Source organism: Haemorhous mexicanus, chromosome 16 (genome assembly GCF_027477595.1).
Source record: "Haemorhous mexicanus isolate bHaeMex1 chromosome 16, bHaeMex1.pri, whole genome shotgun sequence".
NCBI classification, from domain to species: domain Eukaryota; kingdom Metazoa; phylum Chordata; class Aves; order Passeriformes; family Fringillidae; genus Haemorhous; species Haemorhous mexicanus.
In genome coordinates, this window is record NC_082356.1 from 5700624 (window position 1) to 5711627 (window position 11004).

The 11004-nt window shown below is 55.0% G+C and overlaps 1 pseudogene; it reads left to right on the forward strand.

Moving 5' to 3' along the window:
* The first annotated feature begins 6147 nt into the window (after positions 1-6147).
* LOC132334609 (olfactory receptor 14J1-like) lies at positions 6148-10609 on the forward strand (annotated as a pseudogene).
* Positions 10610-11004: the final 395 nt, after the last annotated feature.

The following is an 11004-nucleotide window of genomic DNA, read 5'->3' on the forward strand; positions in this document are numbered from 1 at the left end:
CCTCCCAGCAGAGGTCTGGGCATTGGCCTAGCTGTGTCCCTGCTGATTGTGAAGTGTGCCATCAGCTGCAGGGCTTTCTGGGCTAAAAATAGCATCAAGTCACTTGGCCTATAAAAGCTGGAGCCACTTTCGGGGCAAATTTGGAGACCTCCTCTATGGGTGGATGGTGCACCTAGGATTTTCCCAGTTGCTGGGAATGGTTCACCAGGTCCCTAGTGTAAAAGGGGGCTCCCCAGCAACTGCACATCTGCAAGATGAGAAACAATTGTCTTGGTTTGAAAAGACAGGTGTCTGCTAAGGAAGGCAGAAGCCTTCTCTGAAATGGAAAATGTAAATCCCCTCCCTTCAAATGATTATAATTTAGAAATTACAATGCTCTCAGGGAAAGATATGGGAATAGGACGGAGCCCGTAGAGCAAGGCAGGATTTACTGATGGTCTGAGCCCTTCCTAAAGATCCTGTCGGGCTGTCTTAGACCCTTTGGGCCAGGGATTCCTTCCAGCCTGGGCCACTTTGGGTGGGCTGGGGGCAGCCCCAGGGCAGGTGGCAGTGTGTGCAAGGGCCCTGGGTGGCACACTGCAGCACGGTCACCATGGCACGGAATGGAAGCCGGTGTCCAAGGGCCCTTTGTGACACGTGGGAAATAGAAGCTTGCCCGGGTGCTTGGAACACGCAACGGCTCAGAACGGGACAGAGCGGTGCCGTGAGGAGCCCCTGACAGCGCACTCGTTCCCGTCTGACCCGGAGCTTTTCTGTGGCCTTGTTCCTGAGGCTGAGCTCGAGGCCCGAGCAGAGGACTCACTGACCTGTGGCCTTCTGAGGCTTCTGTTCTGCAGCTGCCCTCAAGGGAAGAGCGTGGGACTTGGTGCCCCGGAGCTTTTCCAGGACATCTCTCCTGCAAGTATCTCCAGTCAGTGACATGGAGCAGAGACCCCCGAGAGTGCCCAAGCTGGCCTGGCTGGACGAGGAGGAGGAGGAGGAAGAAGGCCCTGGAGCTGCCCCAGCACAGGATACTGAAGAGGTGGTGCCGTTCCAGCCACCACAGGAGGGTGAGTGGCAGAGCTGGGCCGCAGGGCTGGAGCCTGCAGCCAACTTGGTCCCATCCCATGCCATCCCATGCCCTGGGGACATGCCCACGGACAGGACGGAAGAGGGGCTGCGCAGACACCCCTCAGTGGCTGTGCTCCATCCCCCGGGGCATCCCGGGGGTCTCCCTGCCTGGGGAGCGCAGGGCTGGGCTGTGTTCTCCGGCCTCTCCCGCAGCCCCTCAGCTCTGTCTGTGCTTGCTCTTTGCCAGATGCAGCCCTGGAGCGCACGGGAGAGCAGGAATCCAGCCGTGGCCGCTTCCGCAGCACAGCTCAGGTACCTGCAGCCATCCCCAGCTGGGTTGGGCCTGCTGTCCCTGCTCAGCCGAGCACTGTGTGTGGAGCAGTCCATGAAACATCCCCGGATTCTTGCCCTTCTCCTACAGCTCATTCACGAGTTCATCCACAGCATCCAGCAGGGAGAGACCAGCACTGAAATAAATAGGGCAGGAGATCTTTCTCCTTTTCAATGCCTTTATTAAAAGCGATCAGCTCAGGTTGAGAGGTAAGACGGGTCTGCCGTCACACCTTTGTCGCTCCCAGGAGTGGCTCGGAGGAGGAGGAAAATGCAGCTTCGTCGACTAGGGGGCAGAGCTGGGGGTCCTGTCCCCACGAAAGCAGTGGGGATATTCCCCTAATTCTGCTTCTTGGGTTTTCTGTCTAGGGTACTGGCTCTAGCCAAGGTCCTTTTAGTCTGGGGCAAGGGGCAACAAAGGTTCTCAGTGTCTCTGCAGGCTCTGGACCTTTGTCCTCATGTTTAGACATCACTTTGATCTCCTAATTCTGTATTGGCTTGTCACTTTTGGGTTTTTTTCGGTAAGTGTGGTGGAGGTCCTTCTCGTGGCATGCTGAGTCTGAGGTTACTTTGCATGTCTGCCGTTGTTCCCTCCTTTCACTGGCCGAGAAGGGCCATCCACCTGGCCCAGGCAGGGTGGTACTGATACAAAAAGGGGAATTCTCAACAATAGAGAGTTAACGACCTACTCTTAATAGGTCATTAAAACATGAAGCTAACAAAGAACTCTCCTCTGCCACTACGGGTTAAACTTGTATTTCTACAACCTTTTTTAAAAAAATGGGTAACCCTTTTTAACTCATAACATCGGGCATGTGACCACTATATATGGACAATGGAACTCTGTGCTCTGTGCTGTTTGGTGGTTTTGCTTCACTGAAGTGATGTTCTAAGAGAAGCAATTTCCTCCAATGAAAAAAACCAATCAATAATTAGCTTTGAGAACTGACAATCTGTTAAACCACTAAGGAAACTAAGGAAGTGGTCTTCACGGCCCTGTGAAGACACACGTTAAAGATGAAAAAGCCTGGGAGGGTCTCTTTCCCTTCTGGCTGGCACAGAGGTAACAAGGCTGACCCAGCCCCCGTCTCAGCCAGGGCAGCCCAGGCGGCTCCTGCCGTGGGGCCGGGCCCCTTCCCAGGGACCCCGCCAGGCCCCATCGGCTGCCGGGCAGGGCAGGGGAGGCCGCGGGGCCCAGGCCGGGCCGGGCCATGGCTGCAGTTCCAACATCTGGGCACTGCTGAGCCCTGCCCCGCCGCCAGCCCGGGCCGAGCCAGGATCCGCCGGGCCCCAGGAGCAGCCCCGGGCCGGGCCGGCTCGGCCAAGGTTCTGCCACCGTTGGGGTTCACCCACAACCCCCGGGCAGGGGGAGGAGAAGCCATCGGCCCCCGGCCGAGCTGCTGCTGTGTTCTGGCCTGGCTGCTGAGATCCTGGCCCTGCCCCAGCGCGGCCCATCCTGACACAGCCCCAGCGCAGCCGCTGCAGAAACCTCCATGGTAAAACAGCTCCGGCCCAAGGACCGAGCTCGGCCGGGGTCACGGAACCATCTGCAGGCCCCGGGTGAGATATGAACTCTGTCAGTGCTTCCATCCTCCCTCGAGTGAGAGAAAAGGACAAAGTGCAGGCACAGAGAGGGGCAACGTGAACACACCAAGGTCCGTGAAGAAGAAGCTGAGTCCCAGATGGGAGGGATGAGGAGATGCCTTGATCTTGGGGCTAAAATCCTCTTGTAATGCTATGGAGAAGGATGTAATTGATACATCAGACTCTCTTTTTCCCTATGATTGAAAAGTATGGGGAGATGACTTGTTCAGCAAAGGCCTCCATGCTAAAGTAAGCAAATGTTGAAGTATCTGTGATCCCATGAGAAGTTTGTACAGAGAAAAGAGCAGAGTGATGAGACCCTGTGCCCTCGGGGAGACAAGACCTCTCTTCCCAAAGATGAAGATGATTTCAGAAATAGATGAAGAGAACCTCTGCTCGTAAACAGCTCATCTTTAAACTAATATCCCACAAGCTGACATGGCCCATAAACACAGCTGTGGGAAAAGCTATGAAAAATGGGAGGGACTTGACAAATTTTTCCAGGTGGCTGCTATTCATGGAAATTAAAAGCCATGAGAGAACAGTTTTCTTGTGGAGAAGTCTCCACAACATTTACAAGAGGAACCTCTCTCCTTAAGTGAACTAAAAAAAAGAATATTGTAGAGGTGGTAAACTGACTGAAAATTTTAGGTTTTGTCTCCTTGCATTGTCAGTAAGAAAGAAAAGGTTGTAGGGAGAGAAGTCTTCTGGAAGTTTTGTTCTGATTCTTATTGCTCTTTTAGCTACTGTTAATAACATTTTCTTTATATCCTATTAAAGTTCTGAGCCTACTTGGCCTTTGTCCTACTCCTATCTCACAACAGGAAATGAGTAAGGATATTCCAGTGAGTGCACTGGTAATTAGCCAGCTCTGAACCCACCACACTTATTGATGCATTGGCCAAAACCACTACAGAAACCTCCCTGATGAACTGCACAGGAGCAGAGGGAAATCAAGGCAGAGCCATGGTTTGTCAGGACTTGTTTGATCCTAATGAGCCTCACTGTGCATTTGGAGCTGAGCCCTGGAGCCTCAGGGCCTGAGAGGAGATTGCACAAACCATTCCAGGAGCCAAAGGCAGAAAAAACACCCAAAGTGGCTCAAGGCATGAATGGGTCCCACTGAGGTCCATCCCCAACACAGGCTCCTCATGGGCTCCTTGGAGGAGAAAACTGGAGGCAAGGACTGAACAAAAACTTCTCAGAGACTCAGTGTGGGAAGGAAATTCCAAAGTACCTTAAACACCTTGAGTATCTCAAAGCATTAATGAGCCCCTCTGAGTGTCAGTACAAAGCTCTCCAAGGACTCATTAAAGCAGATAATTGGGGCCATGATTGCACAAACCTCTCACAGAGTCTGTATCCAAAGGGAAACACCAAGTACCTTAAAAGAACTGAAGTACCTTGAAGCATTAATGAGCCCCACTGAGTGCTGTTACTGACAAAGCCTCTCCAGGGACTAATTACAGCAGGTAATTGGAGGCCATGATTGCTCACACCTCTCAGAGACTCCAAGGCAAAAGCCAAACCCAAAGTCCTTTGAAAACCCTGCAGTCCCTGGGAGCATTCAGGAGCCCCCAGGGCCATTGCTGAGCAAAGCTCCCCAGGGACTCCTTCCAGCAGATCCTTGAGGCCACTGGGATGTGGGCTAGGGGGGGATGCTGAGGGCAGGACAAGGGGCTGACAGTGCCCAGCCTGGCTGGGGCTGTGCCAGGAGGCCCCAGTGCCTCAGGACAAGGTGTCTCCTCCCAGCCCTTGGTGGCACAGACCCTGCTGTGCCCCAGGGCACCAAGACTTGGCTTCTCTTTGTCCCCAGCTGTCATCACTGCCTCCAGTTCTCTGCTCTGCCTGGGGCCTGGGGACACTTTCTCAGTCGTGTCCCTCAGTGGGACCCATTAAAAGTTCAAGAAACTTTGGAGGTGGATTCTGACTTGGAGTTCTGGAGAGGTTTCTTCAGCTCCCTCTCAGGGACTGATGTTCAGAGCCTGAGCACAAAGCCCCAGAGGGTCATTAAAGTCCTTGTGCTGTGTCTGTGCTGCTGAGCTGAGCTGGGCTCCTGGCCCAGAGGCAGCTCCTGGTAACCAAGAAGAGCTTCAAAAGCACATTTCTCTTGATGAGAAGCTTTTCTCCCAGCCCAGCAGGGCTGGGGCACTGCCTGCAGCCACCCCAAGCACAGCACAGAGGCACAGAGAGCTTCAATCAGTCAGGGCTGGGAAGGTGCTGAGAAGTGCCTGGGCCACAATCACTGCCAGCCCTTGGCACAGGAACCTCTGGCTGCAGGACAATGCAGCTGCAGCTCCTGGAGCCATCTCCTAAAGCTGCAACTTCCCAATGCCTGCAGACTCTGTGAGTACATTCTCTGATTCTCTCTTGTGCAGAGCAGCCAGGGGTGCCCAGGGCTGTCCTGCAGAGCAGGGTCCTGCAGCCCAGGGCACTGTGCTGGGGCAGGGACTCTGCTGCCTGCCAGGGACAGCTCTCAGCCAGCCCGGGAGCTGCTCCCAGCACTAGGGGACAAGATCTGGCTGGGAAGATACAGCTGGTAAGGCTTCTCCTTCTGTGGGGAGGATGCTGCATTGGTCAGGACTGCTCCCATCATGGCATTTAACTGCAGAACATTTCCATGTAGATTATACAGGGAGCACAGCAAGGGAGGGGCTGCATAAAAGGGAAAATCCTGCTTTATTTATCTACTGCTCTGGGTTGCCTGGATGGGAAATTGCCCAAAGATATTTATCTCTCAGTTCAGGTTGAAAATAAAAAAAATATATCACAGATCTGAATAAACCAGGCAGTGACAGAAATCAGCACAGGGCCCCTTAGAGGCACCATCAGTGTTGCTTTTCCAGCCTGCTCAGGTTTGCTCTGATGTTGCCATCTGAGCCTGCAGAGCCAGAGCTGCCCTTGGGCTGTGCCAGAGCTGGGAGGGGTCTTCAGGGCAGAGCTGAGCCCCCAGGGCTGGGCTGGACCCTGGCAGCACTGGCAGGGCCCAGCCCTGGGCACAGGGAAGCAGCTGCTGGCAGGGACAGCTCCAGGCAGCAGAGCCCTGGGCAGGCAGTGGGGGGAAAGTGCCCTCAGGCTGTGCTGGGATATTTAAAATCTTCTCCAAGCCCAACTATTCCATGATTCCTTTTTTTACAGATCCCCATGTCAAGGCACCGTAAATGTCCAACAGCAGCTCCATCAGCCACTTCCTCCTGCTGGCCTTGGCAGACACGCGGCAGCTGCAGCTCCTGCACTTCTGCCTCTTGCTGGGCATCTCCCTGGCTGCCCTCCTGGGCAACGGCCTCATCATCAGCGCCGTAGCCTGCGGCCACCACCTGCACACGCCCATGTTCTTCTTCCTGCTCAACCTGGCCCTCACTGACCTGGGCTCCATCTGCACCACTGTCCCCAAAGCCATGCACAATTCCCTCTGGGACACCAGGACCATCTCCTACACAGGATGTGCTGCACAGCTCTTTTTATTTTTGTTCTTCATCTCAGCAGAGTTTTCCCTCCTGACCATCATGTGCTACGACCGCTACGTGTCCATCTGCAAACCCCTGCACCACGGGACCCTCCTGGGCAGCAGAGCTTGTGCCCACATGGCAGCAGCTGCCTGGGCCAGTGCCTTTCTCAATGCTCTCATGCACACGGCAAATACATTTTCCCTGCCCCTGTGCCATGGCAATGTCCTGGGCCAGTTCTTCTGTGAAATCCCCCAGATCCTCAAGCTCTCCTGCTCACACTCCAGCCTCAGGGAACTTGAACTCATTGCAGTTAGTGCCTGTTTAGCCATTGGTTGTTTTGTGTTCATTGTTTTCTCCTATGTGCAGATCTTCAGTGCTGATGATCCCCTCTGAGCAGGGACAGCACAAAGCCTTTTCCACCTGCCTCCCTCACTTGGCTGTGGTCTCCCTGTTCACCAGTACTGCCATATTTGCTCACCTGAAGCCACCCTCCATTTCCTCCCCATCCCTGGATCTGGCCCTGTCAGTTCTATACTCGCTGGTGCCTCCAGCCCTGAACCCCCTCATCTACAGCCTGAGGAACCAGGAGCTCAAGGCTGCAGTGTGGAGAATGATTTCTGGCTGCTTTCAGAAACATTAAAGAACTGGTCAGTGTCTGCAAATCACTTGTAATAAAAGTCATCTTTGATACTTCTTGTTGGTTTCATTTCTGATGTAATTTTTCTTTGTTTTACTTTTTTCATATTGTCCAAAATTAAATGTCATTCTTGGTGCCATTTCTCATTTCATTTCTCTCTACCTTCCCTGTGGCCAAAGACTGTTCCAATGCAGGGCTGCGCTTTAGGTGGCTTTAAAGGAACTAAAGGATGTCCCAGCAAAGTTTTCTGCAGAGATGCCCTTGTGTTGCCTTCTTTGGAGCTGCAGCAGCAATGTCTGTGTGCAGAGCTGGGGGCAGATCAGTGCTGGCACAGCAGCTGTGCCCAGCAGCAGCAGCACTTGGTGTTGCCAGTGCTGCTCCCGTGGCCCTGCCCCGCTGCCCTGGTGGCCCTGGTGTTGCTGTAGGGCCTGAGTGCTCTCGGGGCCGGGCACAGCCCTGAGGGTGGCAGTGCCAGGGCTGCAGCAGGGACAGGCCATGGGCACTGCTGGGGCAGCGCTGACACCTCAGGCCAGGCCCTGGGGGCTCCAGGCTCCTTGCCCAGGCTCTCTCAAAAACACACCCAGGAACAATGCTGAGCACAGAAAACCCCCGTGAGCAGCCCCAGGGTGGCCGTGGGCAGGCTGGGGGCAAACAGCATGGCTGGTGCTCTGCAGGGGCCCTGGGGGAGATGGGAAGGAGCAGCAGAGCAGGGGCTGATCCATCCCCAGTGCGCTGGACAGCCCAGGGCAGCGTCCCAGAGCGTCCTCATGGAGCTGCCAACAACATCCCCCCTCTGCAGCCCTGGCCTCTCCCCCAGCTCACACAGGTGCCCCATCCTTGCAGGCACAGACACGGCAGCACTGGCTCAGGAGCCCCTGTTTGCATTGCACAGAGCAGGGGGAGCACCCCCATGCTGTTGGTGTGGGGACATGAACCTGAGGGAGCACAAATGCCATCAGCCCCTGGGGCCAGCAAGGGCTGGGGGACACCAGGGAAACCACTCAGCTTTGTCCTGGCCTCTGCAGTCAGCCAGAAAGTTCTTTCCCATGGGCTGGGAGCTTCCTGTCCCACAGCAGACGCTGTTGCTCAGAGCCAGGGCTGCCTGGCAGCCAGCCCCAAACTGCCCTGAGCATTTCCTTGGCTTCACCATTGCTTTCCTTACTGTTCCTGGTTCAGATTTCTTCCTCTTGCCCACCCCGTTCCCTTCCCTGCAAACAGCCCATCCCTGTTTGCCCTTCCCTCTCTGGCCCCACTCCCCATTGCAGTTCCTGACTTGGCACCATGGGAACATCCCTTGGGGAGCAGGATCATCCCACAAGTGCTGCAGGAATTGTCTGCATGCTCCTCCAGTGCCTCCTGCTGCTCCCCTGCCAGAGGCACTAGGAGCCAGGGGGGCACATCTGGGCTGCTGTGTCTGGCTCTGGGGCTCCCCATTCTGGGCAATGAGGAGGAGCTGCAGAGGCTCTGCAGGACTGACAGGATGGGCTTTGGGGCTGGCAGGAGAAGCTGAGGGACCTGGGCTGCTGGAGCTTCTGAAGAGGAGGCCCAGGGCTCATCCTGCAACTGCTCCAAGGGTGGTTTCAGAGAATCCCAGAATCAGCAATGTTGGAAAAGACCTTGGAGATCATCAAATCCAACCTATGCCCTGACATCACCTTGTCTCCCCTGAGCCTCCGCTTCTCCAGGATAAACAACCCCAGCTCCCTCAGCCACTCCTTACAAGATTTGTATTTCAGACCCATCCCCAGCCTTGTTGCCCTTCTCTGGACACACTCCAGCCCCTCCATGTCCTTCCTAAATTGGGGGCCCAGAACTGGACACAACACTCGAGGTACTGCCCAACCTGTTCCCATAACAGGTGCAGAATCACTGCCCTGCTCCTGCTGGCCACACCATTCCTGATCCAGGCCAGGAGCCTTGGCCTTCTTGGCCACCTGGGCACACTGCTGGCTCATGTCCAGCCTGCTGTCCACCAGTCCCTGCAGGTCTCTCTCTGCCTGGCTGCTGTCCAGCCACTCTGTCCCCAGCCTGTAGTGCTGCAGGGGTTGTTGTGGCCAAAGTACAGGACTCGGCACTTGGACTTGTTAAACCTCACCTTGTTGGATTTGGGCCCCGGATCCAGCCTGTCCAGGGCCCTCTGCAGAGCCCTCCTACCCTCCAGCAGATCCACACTCTCACCCAGCTTGGTGTCATCTGCAAATCTGGTGATTTTCTTCTTCTTTTTCACACATGTGATAATCATTTCCCCAAAATCATTAACATATTTCCCCTCCCCTTTACCCATGCCCTTCTGTCCTGGGGTTCTCTCTGGTGGTCCCTGGTGGTCATGGACCCCAATGTTCCAGTGGGCCTGGCTGAGCTGGCAGGACACTGAGGCTGGTGAACTTCCAGTTCCCCTTCTCACTCAATTGTGTGGTTTCCATAGGCCTGGGGTTTTGGAGAACAAGCTCCAGGTGTCAGCTCACCTGGTGGAGACAATTTATCATCTGGTAACATAAGGTCACAGGGTGGGCTATGACATCACAGAGTGGGTTATGTGAGGTCATTGAGCAGCTATGACATCATAGATAGCCTCTGTGACATCACAGAGCCAGCTGTGACATCACAAGGCAGAGGTCTGACATCACAGAGGAGATTATTACATCACCGACTCTGGTGTGACATCAGAGACCAGCTCTGTGACATAAGAGAATGGTCTGTGACATCACAGAGAAGGCTGTGACATCACAGGGCAGAGGTCTGACATCACAGAGCAGACTATGACATCACAGACTCTGCAGTGACATCAGAGACCAGCTGTGTGACATCAGAGAATGGGCTATGACATCACAGGGCAGGCTGTGACATCACAGAGGGGCTGTGTGACATCCCAGCAGGGCTGTGTGAGGTCACTGGGTTGGTCACTCTGCCCCAGCTCCCCCTCACAGTTTCTCCCAACAAGTCCAAGGCTGTCCATGCCCAGCGGGGTCCCTGTCCCACGGGATTCCCCTGGCCCACCTGGAGCCACAGCCTCCACCAAAGGATGTTCCACAGGATCCACCCCAGAGCCTGACTTGGGGACAAGGGGCTGGGCTGTGTGACCAGGACAACAAGGACAGGGATTATCCAGGTCACTGTGGCCTGGGTTGGGTTCCCCAGGGCAGGAAAGATGTCTGGCAGCTGGAGCAGGGTCTGGGAAGGGCCTCCAAGGTGGGGCTGGAGCCCTTGGGCTGTGAGCAGAGGCAGAGGGAGCTGGGCTTGTCCAGCCCGGAGCAGGGAAGGCTGAGGGGCTCCTCATCCCAGCCTGGCAGTGCCACCAAGGAGGTGATGGAGAACATAGAGCCAGGCTCTTCCCTGTGGGGCCTGGTGGGAGAGAAAAACCAATGGGTGGGAGGGGAAAAAGGGGAGAGCAACCAGGACAGGAGGAGATGAAATGAGTCAGGCTGGTTTCAGCATTTCCTCAACACCAGGAGGAGCCTGACCTCCCTTCTCCATCCACCACTGACAGCTTTGCAAATTGGGAATTCTTTGAGCTGTTTTGCCTCCACTCCAGGACGAGCATCCTGATACAAGGACCTAATTGTGTTTATATCTATCACAGAACCACCTCTGTCTAAAATTAATTTTAGTATGGAAATCACCTGTGGATGGTGCACTCATCAGACATTGCTGGGACATTGCACATGGCTCAGGGAAGAACGTGATTGTTATTAAATTGTGTCCTGTAAAACTGTAGTCTGTTGGCCATGAAGAAAAACTTTCTGTGCCTCTGAGTCCCACCATTTCCTGACCCCCAAAGGACACAAACCTGATGAGTTGTGGTTCCCAATCCAGTGGCAGCACTTGCACCTCCCTCCATAGCCAGAGCAGAGCTCCCCTGTCCCAGAAAGTCCCTGGCAATGCAGGGATGAAGGAACCAGGGCAGGCTGTGGGGATCAGGGGCAGGGCAGTCAGGGATTTGGGGTGGTTGTGAGC